The 20,694-nt window shown below is 49.0% G+C and overlaps 1 protein-coding gene across 3 annotated transcripts in view; it reads left to right on the forward strand.

The window, feature by feature from the left end:
- The first annotated feature begins 700 nt into the window (after positions 1-700).
- The window catches only part of LOC126235882 (apoptotic chromatin condensation inducer in the nucleus), a 114,387-nt gene continuing 94,393 nt past the window's right edge, over positions 701-20,694 (forward strand). For all 3 annotated transcript variants that reach the window (XR_007544828.1, XM_049944809.1, XM_049944810.1), the window contains exon 1: positions 701-867. The gene's annotated coding sequence lies outside the window, so the exon portion shown is untranslated. The remainder of the gene's footprint in view (positions 868-20,694) is intronic.

The raw sequence follows: 20,694 nt of genomic DNA on the forward strand, positions 1-20,694 counted from the left end.
CAGGAGAGAGTTGGGTTAGGTTAGGTCAAGTCTCCAATCTTCTTAATCTGTTTTTGTATTCAGGGTGCCTCACGTTGTAAAGCGCCTCATCAGCTTCATACCTCTCAATTAATTTTGTAGTTGTCGTTACATACCAGTTGCATTTACGGCAATGTTTATACAAACACTACAGATAACAGAACGCTACAGCTACAGCGATGCTAGCGCTCCATGTCGTAACGTCACATCGCAGTGAACAGAAGGCAAGGGACTTCTATGATAATATCTACAGCGAGGCCGTAGATTGATCAAATATTTGACGACATTTGACAAAGTTCCCTATTACACCATAACATTTCTTTGACGAAGGTATTGTACAAAGAAATTTGACAGCGTAATAAATACCCGCCGTACACACTCTACATTGTACCGGATCAAGCATTAAATGTTAATGCTCTGCACAGAGGGTGATGACATAGGACTTAACACAGTGTTCGCAGACAAGAAGTGAAGTTCCGGGGAATTATTTGTGGACTTAACTCGCTTACACCACTTTTGGACTTAACTCACTATCCACTGTAAGCAAGGAATATATGTCCTCACTTTTTTTCTTTTCTCAGTATGGAGTTCATCGTTGACCAGCAAACGTCTCTGTTTCCTATACTTCCGTGCTGCTTATCTTTGGCAAAGTATATCCGTTTGACGATGCGAATGTATTATCTTTGATTAGGAAAACTGTGGTATCGTATTTGGAATTTGTGTTTTGGTCTTTATTAGCGTTTGTATGTCTGTTTGGCTTGTGAATGATTTTGAGCCCTTTGCAGATTGTCGTTGTTGCTTATAGAAGCTCTCTGCAACTCCCATCTATATAATTACTTTTCTATTGAAGTAAGTAATAATGGCGTGCTTTTGTGACTGAATTTGTGTGTTTATTACTTTACAATTTACATATTACAATGACTCATTGTGATCGTAGTTAAGTGTTGTCCGTATTCTCCATATAATTTTCGCCCAATCTGTTATAAAAAGAGTTGCCCTCTAAGTTATATCGAATTTTCTGGAGCAGAGATAGCGTGGAAGAAGATAACTATTTTTTTTACTTTTATTTTTTTTAGAAGAAAAGTTTGCCTGCCGTCGATGTAAATGTCTTGCAGTTGTAATTTGCTTAGGAACGTCTTTCAGTGGCTTTGCTTTATTAGTCATTTTTTTTGCCACGTAACAATAATAATTTGCGTAACTTGCCGTTAAAATGTATTCGTGTATTTATGTGTAAAAAGGATCACTTTCGATTACGTGCTGCTGAAATTCCATGATAAATAAGAATAATATTCGGTAATTATTGTTTGTGGTACGCGATAGGTACATTAGTAGTTCATTTGTACATAGTATCATGTGCAGGTAATCGTAAACTAGTACACGACGTGGCACTATATGGAAATAATTGCGTTAAAGAAATTCATGTGTACAGACATTCCGAACTTTTTTGCATTCTTATCTCCAATACTGGCCTGAGCCTGAGTGCTACTTTTTTAGTGAATCTCATTTTAACACAGAAATGGATCAAGTACGCAGTTTTACCATGAAACAAACACATTACAGATAGGATTGATAGTTTTGAAGGAGACTACAGATTTCTCTCTTTCTTATCTCTAAAAGAGTGGAAAGTTCGAGTTACGTTTAGGAGGAATTGGTGTACCTACAATTAGTTACGATGTGCCATTCTTGGACAAATCGTGTTCCACATTGTTGCAGTTATCCACTATTGAACATGTATGATGGGTATTGTTTACGTTAGAAATAAAACCCCATCCTTAACGTCATTGTTGTCCACCCCTGGTAGCCGAGTGGTGAGTGCAACAGAATGTCAGTCCTAAGGGCCCGGGTTCGATTCCCGGCTGAGTGGGAGATTTTCTCCGCTAAAGGACGGGTTGTTCTGTTGTCCGGATCATCATTATTTCATCCCCATCGTCGCGGAAGTGGCGTCAAATCGAAAGACTTGCACCCGGCGAACGGTCTACCCGACGGGAAGCGCTCGCCACACGACATTTACATTTATTTACTTTTAATTGTTACTATTGCTCCCGTTACCCATCTACACTTTTCTGTATGAATCCCTAGTATCAGTAATTTATTTTTGCCCATGTTTTCCTCTTTCACCTCAGTCTTAAAATCATATATAACTTATTAATTTTTATTGTACTTTTCATTATTATCATTTCTCTTGCGGCATTACTCTTCCCTCCTCCCTTTTTTTTTTTTTTTATTTTTTTTTTTTTATTTTTTTTTATTAACTGATCAATATCTCAATGCAACATTGCTTTTGACCATGTGATGTGGTGACACAGTATCTCAAGATTGTGATTGTTTGTTCAATATTGCAAACAAAGCTATTTCAACTTGCTCAGCAATAAATTTGAATGGAAAAATTAAAACTGTAATAATCCATAAATTGGTTCGAATGTAAGAAGGTTGTACTAGGCCTGGTCCTATTGGAGGTAGTATGCCATTATCGACCTGCAACACTTTGAACTGACTGGCCCAGTCAGTTATTGGGGAATCTACAGTTAAACATGGGGTCTAAACCAAGGTGCAGCTCAGTATTTTTCACATTAACAGAGGTGAAAGGGAAGTAAGTGACAGCTCAAAATCCTAGGTGTGACCAGGGATTGAACCTGCAAACTTGGATTTATAGACTGGCTTTTTACCAGTTACTAAAATTTCTGTGGGCACTGATGACCTCAAGGAGTTTTACTCTGTTCAACACTGTTTTCTGGTGAGACTCTGACTGCTCCAAAAATGTGGGTAAACAAAGGTTATCCTTAAGTAGGGGAACAGATGCTGCAGTGGTTCCAGAAGTACAGAAGAATAGATCCAAACACCAGAAGATTCCTTGAGAACAGGAAAAACAAGGCTTGAGTCAACTTCTGTAATAGATTGAATAAGGTCTCTTAACATTTCAGATGTCTGAAGGAAAATCCAACCTCTAAAACATTCCAATGCAGTTGGTTTGCCAATAGTGGATCCCATGTGGTCAGAAGGATTTGTGATAAAAGCAGTTCTTCCATTTTGTCATGAAGCCCCCATGGTCATTCCAGAGGAAACATTTCAATCATTCTCCACTAGCTTTGTTCCTCTGACAAGTTGAATCAGCTATGAAAAATTCTGTGAATACCTGTCCAGGAGCACATGGGTGCTGTGGAACTACTTCTTTGGATATTCCATAAAATGTTGGGAAAGGGGAACTTAAATGGAGAATGTACTACACAAATTATCACACCTGTAGTGAAACCAGGGAATAACCCAAAAATTGATATCTCATGTAGACCAATTGCCTTGTACCCTTGTGTGGGGAAAATTCTTGAAAGACTCATCAAGTCATCTTGAAATATGCAGGAAGCTGAGTTATTTAAGTTTATCCCAGTTTGGCTTTAGTAAAGATAAAATAACAATGGACAATGTAACAATTTTGTGCTGTGATGCTCAGCTTTCCAAGAAAAATTGTTCTTAACGTCATGATTCTTAGGTGTGACGTCAGCTCATAATAATGTCCAGGTCTCTATCGTTTTAGAAAGCAAACTGGTCTTCTTATCAGTTGGATATATGGCATTTGTACTGCCCTTGAGGAGAGTGATTTCAGTAGGATAGCCTATCAGAAACAATTTATAGAACCTTTGATTTGTTCCATAGGCTTTGAAACTACTACTTCAAAGACTTCAGATATTATTTTTTCAATGGACTTGGAACTACTTCTTCAGAGACTTCAGTTATTATTTCAAGATGTCATGTGCATTATAATGAAATTCATACCGAGTTATTCATTATATATATTATATTCATTATAATATAATATTATAATATATATATATATATATATATATATATATATTCATTCATTAAGTTAAACTATCAGCTAAATTCTTGGGAATGTGATCGAGTTCCAGATGCAGATGGATTCCACATATTGATTACATTATTAATACTTGTCTCTCAGTTATGAACATCACCAGATCTTTAACTAAAGTTTGGTGGAATGCAAACCCCAATCTATTATTGGCTATATAGCGTGTTTATTAGGAGCAGGATCGAATATGGATGTGTGGTATTTGGGAATGCCAGCATCAAGTATATCTGTAAATTAGATGCTTTACAATATTGCTGTACCTGGACTTGTCTTGGCCTGATGAGATCAGGTCCTGCCAGTCCCCCAAGTGGGCTCACCACTCTTGGAGGGTTTGTGCTTGGCTACCACAAAGCCCCAGTCTGTAGCATCTTTTTCCTTCTTTGCTGCATGTCTAAACTCTTGCTATTCTTTTCCTTCTCCCTTGGGGAACATGTCTGGGGTGTTATTGGGAATGTTCCACATTGTCCGTCGCTGACTTAAGAACGTTTCACCACTGTTTTCCATTCCATTTTTCTTTCCTTGTTTCTCTTCTCCTCCCATTCCTCCATTTCGGCATTAGGAGTTCCTCTTTTTCTTCTTCCTTCCTGTGCGCTCCTGATGGCTGGCCCATGAGTCTGATACACAACAGATGACTGAGTAACGCTTAACTCCCAGCTCCGGGTGAACAGATAGGGTTTGCAAGTACCCCCTGGTACAGGCCAGGCTCAGGGAGGGGTGATTGCTTGAGCTGCTACATTCCCAAATTGGTGATAGGTCCCTCTGTCAGATGTTCAGGAGGTGTGACCTGAGATGTGAACAGTGACCTAAGTCGTGTGTGCCCCCAGTTCGAAGGAGCGTGTCATCAGAGATGCTGGCAGTCGTGGGAGATTTTCTTGCTATGAGCAAATCATCTTCACAATTAACGTCTACAAAATGTAAATGGAATGAGGCTAACGATTCGAAGACCCTTCTAGCTGCACTGTGGTTCCTCATGGTTCTACCTACTGAAGACGGATAGGCCTTCACAACGGTAAATCCGTTTATTATTCAGAAAGGCGTTGATGCAATTGCCAGCCATGTGAAGTACGTTCTTGTTTACGGAACGGCACTTTGCTTTTGGAGACTACTTCTGATTCTCAAGCACATGACAGCTTACCTCTTTACTTCTCCACGGCTGTCCTGTTCGTGTTGAGGTCCATAGAACTCTGAACTCTTCCCGCTAGTGTGTTATTTACACTAGGCTGCTCGACAGTCTGACAGAGGCTGAATTCCAAACGTACCTCTGATCAGGGTGTTATTGCTGTCCATCGGGTGATGAAAAAGATAGATGCCTCCTTAGTGTCCACACACACTCTTTTGCTCATCTTTGATAGAGTGGTGTTTCTGTCCAAGATCAAAGCAGGCTATGAAGTTATTACAGTCCAGCCATACATTCCGAACCCAGTGCGCTGCAACCAGTGTCATTGTTTCGATCACACTCGAGTCTCTTGTCGATACCCGACCAAATGTGTGACTTATGGTAGGGATGTGCACGAGGGCGATTGCCACCTCCTCCTCACTGCTGTAGCTGTATGAACTGCAATGGCGACCGTGCCGTCGCCTTCGAAATTGTCCCGTGTATCTTGATGAGCCGGCTGTCCAGGAGATCCGGGTAAAAGAAAAAATGCCTTACCCAGTCACTCACAAGTTATTGGCTATTCCCAAGCCCTGCGTTCTCTCGTCTTGCACTCACAGTTCTGTTCTTGCTACATCTCGTTCCAAGGACGACATGACGATGCAGACGTGTGACCTCAGATTCAGCTCTGAGGTTGTGAAATTGGCCAGTGTCAAGGTAGCATCGTCATCCCTGCATCCGGCAGTGCAACAAGCCATCAAACTCTTGCCTCAAGGGGCGAAGCCACCAGCTACACAACCTGTAGGCCGGAAATGACAGTAGTAGTACTCCCATGAGACTTCCTACATGCCTTCAGCCAACCAACACCTGAGCCTTTCTCTGATAACCGGAAAGGATCGAAGGATTCCAACAAAGGCAAACAGTCTACTCCTTCACTGACTCGAAGATCCTCTTCGATGGTGTTGCCAATGTGATACCTTTGTCCGGTTGGCCGGTGCACAGGATCTACTGTTTTTCTGCGTTGGATTCCACAGACCAACAGCACAAGCAAGCCGATGCTTCTGTGGACGTCATGAGCAGGATCCTCGCTGCTGTAGCAGCAAGTCTTCGCAGGCTGTTACTTGGCAGCTGCCGAGGTGACACCTCTTCATTTCTTCATCATGACTCTCCTCCAATGGAATGTTCGCAGACTTCGGTCCCACAAAAAGGCTTTACTGTTGCTTTTAGCATTGCAACGGCCCCTTGTTCTCTGCCTTCAGGAAACAAAATTGTGTTCGTACAGCTGCTTTGAGCTCACATTTCTTCCCGGCTCGTTTCGACCTTCTGTCTGAGGTCAGCATTCCATCTAATGCGGGTGTCATGTTGCACATAGATGATGACGTTCTCCCTCACTACCCATCACTGCGGCAGACTTCCTCTAGCTTATTGAGCAGCTACCTCCCCCATTTCTGCTGCCCATTGACTTTATTGCGCATCATCCCTTTGAGGTTCTGCCAGAACCTGTTAGAGAGGTGTCGTCTTGGCTGATCTTAATCAACTCAACCTCTTCTGCTGCCCCCTGCGGGTCTGGGGTAAGAATAGGCCCGAGGTATTTCTGCCTGTCGTAAGAGGTGACACTAAAAGGAGTTTCAACCATTTCGGCCTTCAATGTAATGCTCCCCATTGGGATTTGACCTCCATTTTTCAAAATTCTACAGAAGTACGAGCCTTTTGAGGAAGGACACCTTACGTGGTGTATCACCGGTCCTCAGTGCACTAAGACCTTGGCACTCATCGTCGTGACTGCACCCGCTGTTCATCAATTTGGGCCTACACACCTGATGGGTTGACAAGTTATGCCCATAGTGAGTCCCCATCTGCACCTACGATCATGATGGACTTTCCATGGGACCCGAAATCACGCACGGTAGCCAGCCCGTTGTGGTGGGGTCGTCATGTACCCTCTATGTTGTATCCCCCTGACAACACAGGGATCGTACTGCCGATACCTTAGCTGCACCCTCCCCACGTCAGCCAACGAGTAGATGCCTGTCTACCTGAGGCATCAGGACTCCCGGCAACGGTCATCCTGCCAGGTGGCCCTTGCTGAGGCTGGGTGGCGCCCGTGGGGAGAGCCCCTGGTCAGAGTGGGTGGTATCGGGGCGGACGTTTTGCAGATGAAACATCAACATGCATCAGGTCGCTCTGCGGCCGCGTCTTCCAAGAGGAAAGGTTCTGTCTCTGGTTCTGCTACTTCCGCCTTTTCCCCCTTGGCCACTCCTTTGGAGGAAGGACAGGCCCGCCGGCTTGGGGCGAAATACTTTCCCTGCTATTTAGTCTGTTCTGGGACCGATGGGGGGACGTTCGCCACCTCCAAGCCCATGTTCTTTGTACAGCATATCGAGGACATCTTCGGAGAAATCGAGGCTCTTAGTAAAATGCGTTCGGAGTCCATTCTCATAAAGACCACATCCGCTACACAGTCGGTGGCACTCCAGGCATGCGACTGACTAGGGGACATCTCAGTGTCCATTGTCCCACATCTGGCACTCAATAGGACGCAGGGGATTATTTTCCATCGGGACCTCCTGCTGCAATCTGCTGAGGAGCTCAGGGGCAAATTGGTGCGCCGTGGTGTGCATTTCGTCCGGCGAGTCCAGCACGGCCCCATAGAACCGTCGTGTCTGCACTGGGGCCTTTATCCTCGCCTTCGAGGGGGATGTTCTCCCGGAAAGGGTAAAGGTGATGTGTGACGTGCGACCTTACGTCTCACCTCCTATGCGATGCTTTCGATGTTTGCGCTTCGGACACATGTCGTCAAGGTGTGAAGCTGAGCCCCTTTGTGTCGATTGTGGACGTCCTCTTCGTGAGGGACATACATGCACCACACCACCTCTGTGCGTCAATTGTCCTAGCCTCCACTCGCCTAGATCTTTCGACTGTCCCGCATATCAGAAGGAGAAGAAGATACAAGAATTGAGAACCTTGGACCATCTATCTTATTCTGAGGTCAGGAAGAAATATGACCGCCTCCATCCCGTGATGTTGACAACGTCGTTTGCTTCGGTCATGTCCACTCCTTCCGCAGTATCCTCACCCCTATCCTGTCCCCCCTCCACGTCCTCACCCCATCCGGGGTCTATGCCTCCGCCTCCCAAATCCCTCCCTTCCAAATCCTCCTCCCTCGCGGCCCCTGCCCCCTCTGCCCCGGGGGCCACCCTTCCCCCTCCTCACCCTCCGCCGCCTGAGAAGCGATCCTCTTCTCAGGTGTCCATCAGGGAAACGTTACGGACACCGGCTTCCAAGGTCCGGCGTTCCAAAAAGGACCCCGAGCATGAGGACTTTCTTCGGGTCCAGCCCCCAAAGCCCACCATCCCTGTGACTCATCGGTCTTCCAAGAAAGCCTCGAAGAAGAAGTCTTTATCCCCCTCTCCACCGCGGCGCATTTCGCCTGATGCTCCATCCGACAGTCGCTGCTCCGGGCCGTCCTCAGTTTCGCGGGGACACTCTGCTGCCAGGCGCTCAGCTGGCCTGTCAGCGGCGGATGATGCTGCCCCTCATGCGCATCTCGGGAATGTGGCCGCAGCTGGCGACGACTCGATGGAACAGGATCCGCCTCCCGACGGTTGTAGCGACCTTCCCTCGAAACTTGGCCCTCCGCGGCCGCCGAGGTGACCAGCTCTTCACCCGTTTCGTTCCCCCTTTCTCTGATTCGCGATGACTCTGTTACATTCGAACATAAGAGGTATTCGATCTAATCGGGAGGAATTACAACTGCTCCTCCGCCTGCACTGTCCGCTCGTCATTGGTCTCCAGGAAAAGAAGCTACGCCCAACTGATCGTATTGCTTTTACCAACTTTACCTCCGAGCGATCTGACCGAACTCCTGTGGACGGCATTCCAGCTCATGGTGGGGTCATGTTGCTCATTCGGGACGATGTCTATTACCATCCCATCCCATTGACCACCCCACTCCAAGCAATAGCTGTCCGTATTACTCTTTCTGCCTTTACTTTTTCTGTTTGTACTGTCTACACTCCATCTTCATGCGCAGTTAGTTGGGCTGACATGATGCACCTTATTGCTCAGCTTCCTCCGCCGTTTTTATTGTTTGGCGACTCCAATGCCCATCATCCCCTTTGGGGTTCTCCTGCATCCTGTCAGAGAGGCTCCCTCTTGGTGGATGTTTTCAATCATCTCAATCTTGTCTGCCTCAATACTGGCACCCCGACTTTCCTCTCGGACTCTACTCATACATACTCCCTCTTGGACCTCTCAATCTGTTCTACCACTCTTGCCCATTGGTTCGAGTGGTATGTCCTTTCTGACACCTATTCGAGAGACCATTTCCCCTGTGTTGTTCGTCTCGTGCACCACACCCCATCCCCGTGTGCCTCGAGCTGGAACATACCGAAAGCTGACAGGAGACTTTACTCCTCCCTGGTGACCTTTCCGGACCATGATTTTCTCAGCTGTGACAGTCAGGTCGAATACCTCACGGCTGTTATCATCAATGCTGCCGAACGTTCCATTCCACGTACTACCTCTTCTTCACGCCACGTTTCAGTCCCCTGGTGGAATGAGTCTTGCAGCGACGCTATCCTTGCTAGACGACGTTGCTTTACGCACCTTTCGCCGCCATCCTACGCTTGCGATTTGTATGATTACAAACGACTCCGAGCGCAATGCCGTGGAGTAATCAAAGACAGCAAAAAAGCTTGTTGGGCCTCTTTCACCAGTTCCTTTTACAGTTTTACTCCCTCTTCTGTCATCTGGGGTGGCCTGCGCAGGCTGTCGGGCATTAAGGCCCACTCCTCGGTACCTGGCCTGACTTCAGGTAATGAGGTACTTGTGGACCATGTGGATGTCTCCAACGTCTTCGGCCGCTTTTTCACGGAGGTTTCAAGCTCCGTCCATTACTACCCTGCCTTCCTTCCCAGAATAGAGGCTGAAGAGGCTCGGCGACCTTCTTTCCACTCGCTGAATCTGGAAGATTATAATGCCCCCCTTTACCATGCGGGAACTCGAATGTGCAGTTGCACTGTTCCGGGGCCAGATGCCTTTCACATTCAGATGCTGACACACCTTTCTCCGGCAGGCAAATACTTTCTTCTTTGTACCTATAATCGCATCTGGACCGAAGGTCAGGTCCCCATGCGTTGGCGTGAGGCCGTAGTTGTTCCCATACCCATACCCAAACCCAGGAAGGATAGACACCTTCTTTCTAGTTACCGCCCCATTTCTCTTACAAGCTGTGTCTGTAAAGTGATGGAGCGCATGGTTAACGTTCGGTTGGTTTGGATTCTTGAATCTCGATGGCTACTTACCAATGTTCAATGCGGCTTTCGTCGACGCCACTCCGCTGTTGACCACCTTGTGACCTTGTCGACCTTGTGACCTTGTCGATGTTCATCATGAACAACTTTTTGCGAAAGCACCAAACGGTAGCTGTGTTCTTCGATTTGGAGAAGGCTTACGATACCTGTTACCTGCTCCTCACTATGCACAGGTGGGGCCGACGTGGTCACCTGCCCCTTTTTATTGATTCATTTTTAACAGATCGAATGTTTAGGGTACGTGTGGGTTCCGTATTGTCCGACGTCTTCCTCCAGGAGAACGGAGTGCCTCAGGGCTCCGTTTTAAGCGTAGCCCTTTTTGCCATAGCGATCAATCCAGCTATGGATTGCATTCCACCTAACGTCTCAGGCTCTCTTTTCGTCGATGACTTCGCGATCTACTGCAGTGCCCAGAGAACATACCTCCTGGAGCACTGCCTTCAGCGTTGTCTTGACAGCCTATACTCATGGAGTGTGGCTAATGGCTTCCGGTTCTCTGAAGAGAAGACGGTTTGCATCAACTTTTGGCGATATAAAGCATCCCTTCCACCATCCTTAAATCTTGGTCCCGTTGTTCTCCCATTCGTGGGGACAACGAAGTTTTTAGGGCTCACACTGGACAGGAAACTTTGTTGGTCTCTGCATGTCTCTTATTTGGCTGCCCGTTGTACACGTTCCCTTAATGTCCTCCGTGTTCTTAGTGATTCATCTTGGGAAGCAGGATCACACTGTCCTGCTTCGCTTATATCGGTCCCGAGTCCGATTAAAGCTGGATTATGGGAGCCTCGTCTGCTCGGCCATCCCTCTTACGCCGTCTCAACTCCATCCACCATAGAGGGTTACGTCTTGCGACCGGAGCTTTCTACACTAGTCCCGTCGAGAGTCTTTATGCTGAAGGTGCCGAATTACCATTGACCTACCGGCGCTACGTATTGCTTTGTCCATATGCCTGCCGGCTGTTGTCAATGCCCGACCACCCCTTACCAGTCCTTTTTCGCCGATTCTCTCGACCGTCAGTATGGGTTGTATGTGTCTGCCCTGCTGCCCCCTGGAGTCCGCTTTCGTCGCCTGCTTCGACAATTGGATTTTGCCCTCCCTACCACCTTCAGAGAGGGTGAGAGCCCGACACCACCTTGGCTGGCTAACCCCTGCGGGTCCGGGGTAAGAATAGGCCCAAGGTATTCCTGCCTGTCGTAAGAGGCGACTAAAAGGAGTTTCAACTGTTTCGGCCTCCTAGTAGTAGGTCCCCCTTGGGTTTGACCTCCGTTTTTCAAAATTCTACAGAAGTACGAGCCTTTTGGGGAAGGACGCCTTACGTGGAGTATCACTGGTCCTCAGTGCACTAAGACCTTGGCACTCAGCATTGTAACGGCGATGTAACCACACCCACTATTCCCCAAATTGGGCCTAAACGCCTGATGGGTTGCACAAGTTACGCACATAGTGCGTCCCCATCTGCACCTACGATCATGATGGACCTTCCATGGCACCCGAAATCCAGCACGGTAGCCAGCCCGTTGTGGTGGGATCGTCATGTACCCTCTAGGTTGTAGCCCCCTGACAACACAGGGATCGTACTGCCGATACCTGAGCTGCACCCTCCCCACGTCGCCCAAGGAGTAGATGCCCGTCTCCTTGGGGCATCGGGACTCCCGGCAACGGTCATCCTGCCAGGTGGCCCTTGCTGAGGCTGGGTGGCGCCCGTGGGGAGAGCCCCTGGTTGGAGTGGGTGGTATCGGGGCGGACGTATCGCAGATGAAACGTCAACATGTATCAGGTCGCTCTGCGGCCGAGTCTTTTAAAAAGAAAGGTACTGTCTCTGGTTCTGGTTCTCCTGCCCTTTCCCCCTTGGCCACTCCCTGGGAGGAAGGACAGGCACGCCGGCTTGGGGCGAAGTACTTCCCCCGCTATTTAGTCTGTTCTTGGACCGATGGGGGGACGTTCGCCACCTCCAAGCCCATGTTCTTTGTCCAGCACATCGAGGACATCTTTGGGGAAATCGAGGCTCTCAGTAAAATGCGTTCTGGGTCCGTTCTTATAAAGACCGCCTCCGCCACACAGTCGGCGGCGCTCCAGGCGTGCGACCGACTAGGGGACATCCCAGTGTCTATTGTCCCGCATCTGGCACTGAATAGGACGCAGGGGGTTAGTTTTCATCGGGACCTCCTGCTGCAATCTGATGAGGAGCTCAGGGCGAACCTGGAGCGCCGAGGCGTGCATTTCGTCCGGCGAGTTCAGCGCGGCGCCAAAGACCGTCGCATCAACACCGGAGCCTATATCCTCGCCTTCGAGGGGGACGTTCTCCTGGAGAAGGTAAAGGTGATGTGCTACCGGTGCGGCGTGCGACCTTACATCCCACCTCCTATGCGCTGCTTTCGGTGTTTGCGCTTTGGGCACATGTTGTCACGGTGTGAGGCTGAGCCCCTTTGTGGCGATTGTGGACGTCCTCTTCGTGAGGAACATACATGCACCCCACCACCTCGGTGTGTCAATTGTCCTGGCATCCACTCGCCTAGTTCTTTAGACTGCCCCGCGTATCAGAAGGAGAAGAAGATTCAAGAATTAAAAACCTTGGATCGTCTCTCTTATTATGAGGCCAGGAAGAAGAATGACCGCCTCCATCCCGTGACGTTGACAACTTCGTTTGCCTCAGTCGTGTCCACTCCTTCCGCAGTATCCTCACCCCTCTCCTGTCCGCCCTCCACCTCCTCACCCCATCCGGGGTCTATGCCTCCGCCTCCCAATCCCTCCCTTCCAAATCCTCCTCCCTCGCGGCCCCTGCCCCCTCTGCCCCGAGGGCCACCCTTCCCCCTCCTCCCCCTCCGCTGCCTGAGAAGCGATCCTCTTCTCAGGCGTCCATCGGGGATACGTTCCGGACACCGGCTTCCGAGGTCCGGCGTTCCAACACGGACCCCGCGCGTGAGGACCTTCTTCGGGTCCAGCCCACCATCCCCGTGCCTCATCGGACTTCCAAGAAGGCCTCCAAGAAGAAGTCCTTATCCCCCTCTCCACCCCGGCGCGTTCGTCTGACGCTCCATCCATGAGTCGCTGCTCCCGGCCGTCCTCAGTTTCGCCGGGACGCTCTGGTGCCAGGCGGTCAGCTGGTCTCTCGTCGACGAATGATGCTGCCCCTCCTACGCCACCCGGGAAAGCGGCCGCCACTGGCGACGACTCTATGGAACAGGATGCACCTCCCGCCGGTTGTAGCGTTGTTCCCTCGACACCTGGCCCTCCGCGGCCGCCGAGGTGACCAGCTCTTCACCCGTTTCGTTGCCCCTCTTTTCTGACTAGCGATGGCTTTGTTACATTGGAACATAAGAGGTATTCGATCTAATCGGGAGGAATTACAACTGCTCCTCCGCCTGCACTGCCCGCTCGTCCTTGGTCTCCAGGAAACCAAGTTGCGCCCAACTGACCGTATTGCTTTTACCCACTATAACTCGGAGAGGTCTGACCTCCCCCCTGTGGACGGTATTCCAGCTCATGGTGGGGTCATGTTGCTCGTTCGGGACGATGTCTATTATCATCCCCTCCCATTGACCACCCCACTCCAAGCAATAGCTGTCTGTATTACTCTTTCTGCCTTTACTTTTTCTGTTTGTACCGTCTACACTCCATCGTCATCCGCAGTTAGTCGGGCTGACATGATGCACCTGATTGTTCAGCTTCCTCCGCCGTTTTTATTGTTTGGCGACTTCAGTGCCCGTCATCCCTTTGGGGCTCTCCTGCATCCTGTCAGAGAGGCTCCCTCTTGGCAGATGTCTTCAACCATCTCAATCTTGTCTGCCTCAATACTGGTACCCCGACTTTCCTCTCTGACTCTACTCATACCTACTCCCACTTGGACCTCTCGATCTGTTCTACCACTCTTGCCCATTGGTTCGAGTGGTATGTCCTTTCTGACACCTATTTGAGCGACCACTTCCCCTGTGTCGTTCGTCTCCTGCACCACACCCCATCCCCACGTTCTTCGAGCTGGAACATACCGAAAGCTGACTGGGGACTTTACTCCTCCCTGGTGACCTTTCCGGACCATGATTTTCTCAGTTGTGACAGTCAGATCGAAGACCTCACGGCTGTTGTCATCAATGCTGCCGAACGTTCCATTCCTCGTACTGCCTCTTCTTCACGTCGCATTTCCGTCCCGTGGTGGAATGAGGCTTGTTGAGACGCTATCCGTGCTTGACGACGTTGCTTTACGCACCTTTCGCCGCCATCCTATGTTGGCAAATTGTATTGGATACAAACTACTCCAAGCGCAATGCCGTAGAGTTATCAAAGACAGCAAAAAAGCTTGTTGGGCCTCTTTCACCAGCTCCTTTTACAGTTTTACTCCCTCTTCTGTCGTCTTGGGGTGGCCTGCGCCGGCTGTCGGGCATTAAGGCCCACTCCTCGGTACCTGGCCTGACTTCAGGTGATGAGGTCCTTGTTGATCCTGTGGATATCTCCAACACCTTCGGCCGCTTTTTCGCGGAGGTTTCAAGCTCCGCGCATTACCACCCTGCCTTATTTCCCAGGAAAGAGGCAGAAGAGGCTCGGCGACCTTCCTTCCACTCGCTGAATCTGGAAAATTATAATGCCCCCTTTACTATGCGGGAACTCGAACGTGCACTTGCACTGTCCCGGTCGTCTGCTCCGGGACCAGATGCCATTCACGTTCAGATGCTGGCACACCTTTCTCCGGCAGGCAAAAGCTTCCTTCTTCGTATCTACAATCGCGTCTGGACCGAAGGTCAAGTCCCCATGCGTTGGCGTGACGCCGTCGTTGTTCCTATACCCAAACCCGGGAAGGATACGACACCTTCCTTCTAGTTACCACCCCATTTCTCTTACAAGCTGTGTCTGTAAGGTGATGGAGCGCATGGTTAACGCTCGGTTAGTTTGGATTCTTGAATCTCGACGGCAGCTTACCAATGTTCAATGTGGCTTTCGTCGCCGCCGCTCCGCTGTTGACATTCATCATGAACAACTTTTTGCGAAAGCGCCAAACGGTCGCCGTGTTCTTCGATTTGGAGAAGGCTTATGATACCTGTTGGAGAGGAGGTATCCTCCGCACTATGCACAGGTGGGGGTCTATGCGGTCGCCTGCCCCTTTTTATTGATTCCTTTTTAAGAGATTGACAGTTTAGGGTACGTGTGGGTTCCTTATTGTCCGAAGTCTTCCTCCAGGAGAACGGAGTGCCTCAGGGCTCCGTCTTGGGCGTAGCCCTTTTTGCCATAGCGATCAATCCAATTATGGATTGCATTCCACCTAATGTCACAGGCTCTCTTTTGTCGATGACTTCGCGATCTACTGCAGTGCCCAGCGAACATGCCTCCTGGAGCGCTGCCTTCAGCGTTGTCTAGACAGCCTATACTCATGGAGTGTGGCAAATGGCTTCTGGTTCCCTGAAGAGAAGACGGTTTGCATCAACTTTTGGCGATATAAAGCGTTCCTTCCGCCATCCTTACATCTCGGTCCTGTTGTTCTCCCATTCATGGAAACAACTAAGTTTCTAGGGCTCACACTGGACAGGAAACTTTGTTGGTCTCCGCACGTCTCTTATTTGGTTTGCCCGTTGTACACGTTCCCTTAATGTCCTCAGAGTTCTTAGTGGTTCATCTTGGGGAGCGGATCGCACTGTCCTGCTTCGCTTGTATCGGTCCATAGTCCAATCAAAGCTGGATTATGGGAGCCTCGTCTGCTCGGCCATCCCTCTTACGCCGTCTCAACTCCATCCACCATAGAGGGTTACGTCTTGCGACCGGAGCTTTCTACACTAGTCCCGTCGAGAGTCTTTATGCTGAAGGTGCCGAATTACCATTGACCTACCGGCGCGACGTATTGCTTTGTCGGTATGCCTGCCGGCTGTTGTCAATGTCCGACCACCCCTCTTATCAGTCCTTCTTCGCCGATTCTCTCGACCGTCAGTATGGGTTGTATGTGTCTGCCCTGCTGCCCCCTGGAGTCCGCTTTCGTCGCCTGCTTCGACAATTGGATTTTGCCCTCCCTACCACCTTCAGAGAGGGTGAGAGCCCGACACCACCTTGGCTCCAGGCTCCGGTTCATGTTTATCTCAACCTCAGCTCGCTCCCGAAGGAGGGTACTCCGGCTGCAGTGTATTGCTCACGGTTTGTCGAACTTCGTGCGCGACTTGCCAGTCACACCTTTATTTACACTGATGTCTCCAAAACTGGCGATGGTGTCGGCTGTGCCTTTGTCGTCGGGGCCGTCACCTTTAAATACCGGCTCCTCAACAAGTGTTCCAGCTTTACGGCCGAGCTTTTTGCTCTCCATCAGGCCGTTCAGTATGCCCGCCGCCACCGCCATTCATCATATGTACTCTGCTCTGATTCACTCAGTGCTCTTCAGAGCCTTGGAGCTCCATATCCGGTCCATCCCTTGGTGCAACGGATACAGCAGTCCCTCCATTCTTTCGCTGAGGGTGGCTCTCCTGTCAGCTTTCTGTGGTTCCTGGCCATGTAGGATGGCCTGGGAATGAGGCTGCTGATGCTGCAGCCAAGGCTGCAGTCCTCCTGCCTCGGCCAGCCTCCCATTGTGTCCCGTCATCTGACGTTAGTGGGGTTCTTTGTAAGAGGCTTGTGTCCTTGTGGTCGGATACTTGGTCCTCACTTCAAGGAAACAAGCTCCGGGCAGTAAAACCTTTCCCGACTGCTTGGACAACCTCCTCCCGACCATCTCGGCGAGAAGAGGTCCTTCTGACCAGGTTGCGGATTGGGCATTGCCAGTTTAGCCACCGCTACCTGCTCTCCGGTGACCCAGCCCCGCAGTGCCCTTGTGGTCATGCATTAACAGTGCGCCATGTTTTATTGTCGTGTCCCCGTTTTAGTCAATCTCGTGTTGTCCTGTCTCTGCCATCTACTTTACAGGATATTTTAGCAGATGACACTCGAGCAGCTGCTCGTGTTCTTCGTTTCATTACTTTGACTGGATTGTCCAAAGACATCTAACTCTTTCACTTATTTTATCTGCATCTTTGTAAGAACTTTCTGGTGCCCCCCCTCCCCGAGTTTTACTAGACTGAAGCACCCACATTCCTTTCAGACTCTTCACCCACCTATTCCCATTTGGACCTACCTTCAGCACTGCCCAGCTTGCTTATTGTCTTGAGTGGCCCATTCTTTCTGACACGTAAGCGAGTGACCATTTCCCGTGTGCTATCCATCTGCTGACTGCTACCGCACCTGCTTTCACACCCAAATGGCAGCTTACTAAGGCTGACTGGTGGCTTTACTCCTCCCTAGCGACATTCCACAAATAAGATTTCCCCAGTTGTGATGACCAGGTGGAATATATTATAAACCTTGTACTTACCGCTGCAGTGTGTTCCATTCCTCGCGCTTGATCTTAACCATGCTGTGTCCCAGTCCCTTGGTGGACTGAAGCATGCCGTAACGCAGTTCCTGTGATGAGACGTCTCTCCACATTTGTAACCGTCATACTATGATGGGAAACTGCATTCGTTATAAACAGGTGCATACACAGTGTCGCGTTCTTCGAGACAGCAAAAAAACTATCTGGATTTCATTCACTAGTTCTGTCAAAAGTTCTACCCCCTCCTGTGACCTGCGGGCCAACCTCCGATGGCTCTCTGGTACCAAGATCAATTTGCCGATTTGTTTCCTGACAGTAGCAGACAATGTCATAGTAGACCCTATCACTATCTCCAACACCTTGGACCGCCATTTGTAGAAATTTTGAGCTCTTCCCACTATCACTCTGTCTTCCTCCATCGGAAATGGGTGGAGGCGGCTCATGCAATACCCTTCTCTTCTCAGAATCGTGAGTGCTACAATACCGCTTCTTATGAGGGAGCTAGATCATGCTCTCACTTCATCCCGATCCTCTGACCCAGGGCCAGATGCTGTCCACATTCAGATGTTAACAGCACCTTTCTCTTGCAGGCAAGCACTTTCTGCTTAATACGTACAACCACTTCGGGCAGAGGGCATGTTTCCCTAATGTTGGCATGAAGCCACCATCATACCCATACCTAAGCCCGGTAAGGACAAAAACCACCTCCTGGCTACTGACCCATCTCTCTCACCAGATGTGTTTTCAAGGTGATGAAATGTATGATTCAAGCGCAGCTGGTATGGTAGCTCCAGTCTTGAAATTAACAAACAACTGCACAGTGGGGATTTCGAGCGCACCGTTCTGCAGTTGACCGTCTTGTTACTTTGTCCACCCATGTCATGAGTGATTTTCTGAATTGTGACCATGTTTTTCGATTTGGAAAAGGCCTACGACACCTGCTGGAGAATTGGTATCCTCTGTACTCTTTACACGTGGGGCTTTTGTGGCCGCCTGCCCTGTTTCCTTCACAAATTTTTAAAAGACAGAGTTTTCAAGCTGCGTGTGGGTTCTGCCTTGTCAGACACTTTTATACAAGATACCGGTGTGTCTCAAGGTTCCATCATGAGCGCCGTGCTCTTTGCTGTCACCATTAACCTTATAATTGCCTTTCTTCCACCGGGCATCTCCGGCTCCCATTTGTTGATGATTTTGCCATCTATTGCAGTTCTCCATGGACCTGTCTAACTGAGCGGCGTCTTCAGCAATGGCTTGATCATCTTTACTCCTGGAGCATGGACAGTGGCTTTTGTTTTTCTATGGACAAAACTGTTTGTATGAATTTCTGGCAGCACAATTGATTCTTCCCACCATCTTTACATCTTGGTCTGTTGCTCTTCCATTCGTTGAAATTACGAAATCCTGTGGCTAATGCTAGGTAGGAAGCTCTCTTGGTCCTCCCGTGTGTCTTATCTGGCAGCCCGCTGTACGCAGTCCCTCAATGTCCTACATGTTCTAATGGTACTTCCTGGGGTGCAGATCGAACCACCCTGTTCAGTTTGTACCAGTCCCTTGTCCATTCGAAACTAGACTATGGGTGCTTTGTTTATGTGTCTGCACATCCGTCCCTCTTGCGCGATCTCTACACTAGCCACCATCTTGGCATCCATTTGGCCACTGGCTCCTTTTACATTAGTCCGGTTGTGTGTCTGTATGCTGAATCTGCTGAACTACCACCGTCCTACTGCCGTGACTTTCTCCTCAGCAGGTATGCATGCTGTTTGTCTGGCATACAGTGCCACCCATCCTATGCCTACTCCTTCGATGAATCCTTTGATCACCAGTAAGGGGCACGTCCCTCTTATACTTAGCCTCCTGGAGTTCGCTTTTGGTACCTGTTCCGGTGGCTTGACTTCACACTACCTTCAACGTTCACGGTGGGTGTGAACCCTTCACCACCTTGGCTTCGTGAAGCGGCCTGTGTTAACCTTGGCCTTCATTTGCTTCCTAAGGACACTACTCCAGCCTCACTCTATCGCCTTCAGTTTCACGACCTTCATATGGAACCTTGCGGTACTACCTTTGTGTACACTGATGGCTCTCAGACTGACCATGGTGTCGGGCGTGCCTTTGTCATTGGCACCAACGTTTTTCGATATCGGCTTCTGGCACACTGCTCAGTATTTACAGCCGAACTCTTTGCCTGTATCCAGGCCATGGAGTACATCCGGCAACACAGACATTTCAATTGTTTCCTCCGCTCAGACACACTCAGCACCCTCAAAGACTACGTTTGCTGTACGCTGCCCATCCCTTAGTGCAACGGGTCCAGGAAAACTGGCACTTGCTCACTCATGATGGAGCCACTGTGATGTTTATGTGGGTTCCTGGTCATGTTGGTCTTCCAGAAAACGAGGCTGCTGCCAAGGCTGTAGTCCTCGTACCTCAGCCCAGCAGTTCCTCTACTCCTTCCAACGATCTCTTGTGTTGTCATTTGTCAGGAGGTGGTGTCGCTTTTATCATCACCATTGGTCCCCTTCATGGGAATAAGCTCCAGATTTTAGGTTGCTTATTGTGCACTGCCTTTCTAGCCATTGTCATTTCTTAAGTGGAGCTCCCACACCACTTTATACATATTGTGCCAAAGTTTTAACTGTCCGCCACATCCTGATGGAATGCCCATTTTTAGCTGTTTACATTCACGCTTGGGTTTGCTGTCAAGAGTTATCGGCTGTTTTAGCAAATGTCACGCAGTAACTCCTCTCTGTCTTCGTGTTCTATAGTTTTGACTTGGGCACATGACCCCAGTTCTTTTCACGCCCTAAAACAAACCAAACAAACTCACTCCTGCCAGTGCACTCGTAATAGACCCACTGGTAATGTCTCTTGATTTTAGGGAACAATGGCCCTCCAGTAAATATATTCTGAAAAGGATAGTGCTTTTAGCTCACCCAATAATTAATAAATGTAAAACTCTACACATCATCGTGTACAACATAATATTATATCGACGTCCAGAAAGTTTTCATGGGTTGAAACATATATCCAAAATTTATTATAACAAGAAGCAAGACTACTTATGTATGTATGGCCTCTGTACTGTGCCCTCCGC

Source organism: Schistocerca nitens, chromosome 2, assembly GCF_023898315.1.
Source record: "Schistocerca nitens isolate TAMUIC-IGC-003100 chromosome 2, iqSchNite1.1, whole genome shotgun sequence".
NCBI lineage: Eukaryota > Metazoa > Arthropoda > Insecta > Orthoptera > Acrididae > Schistocerca > Schistocerca nitens.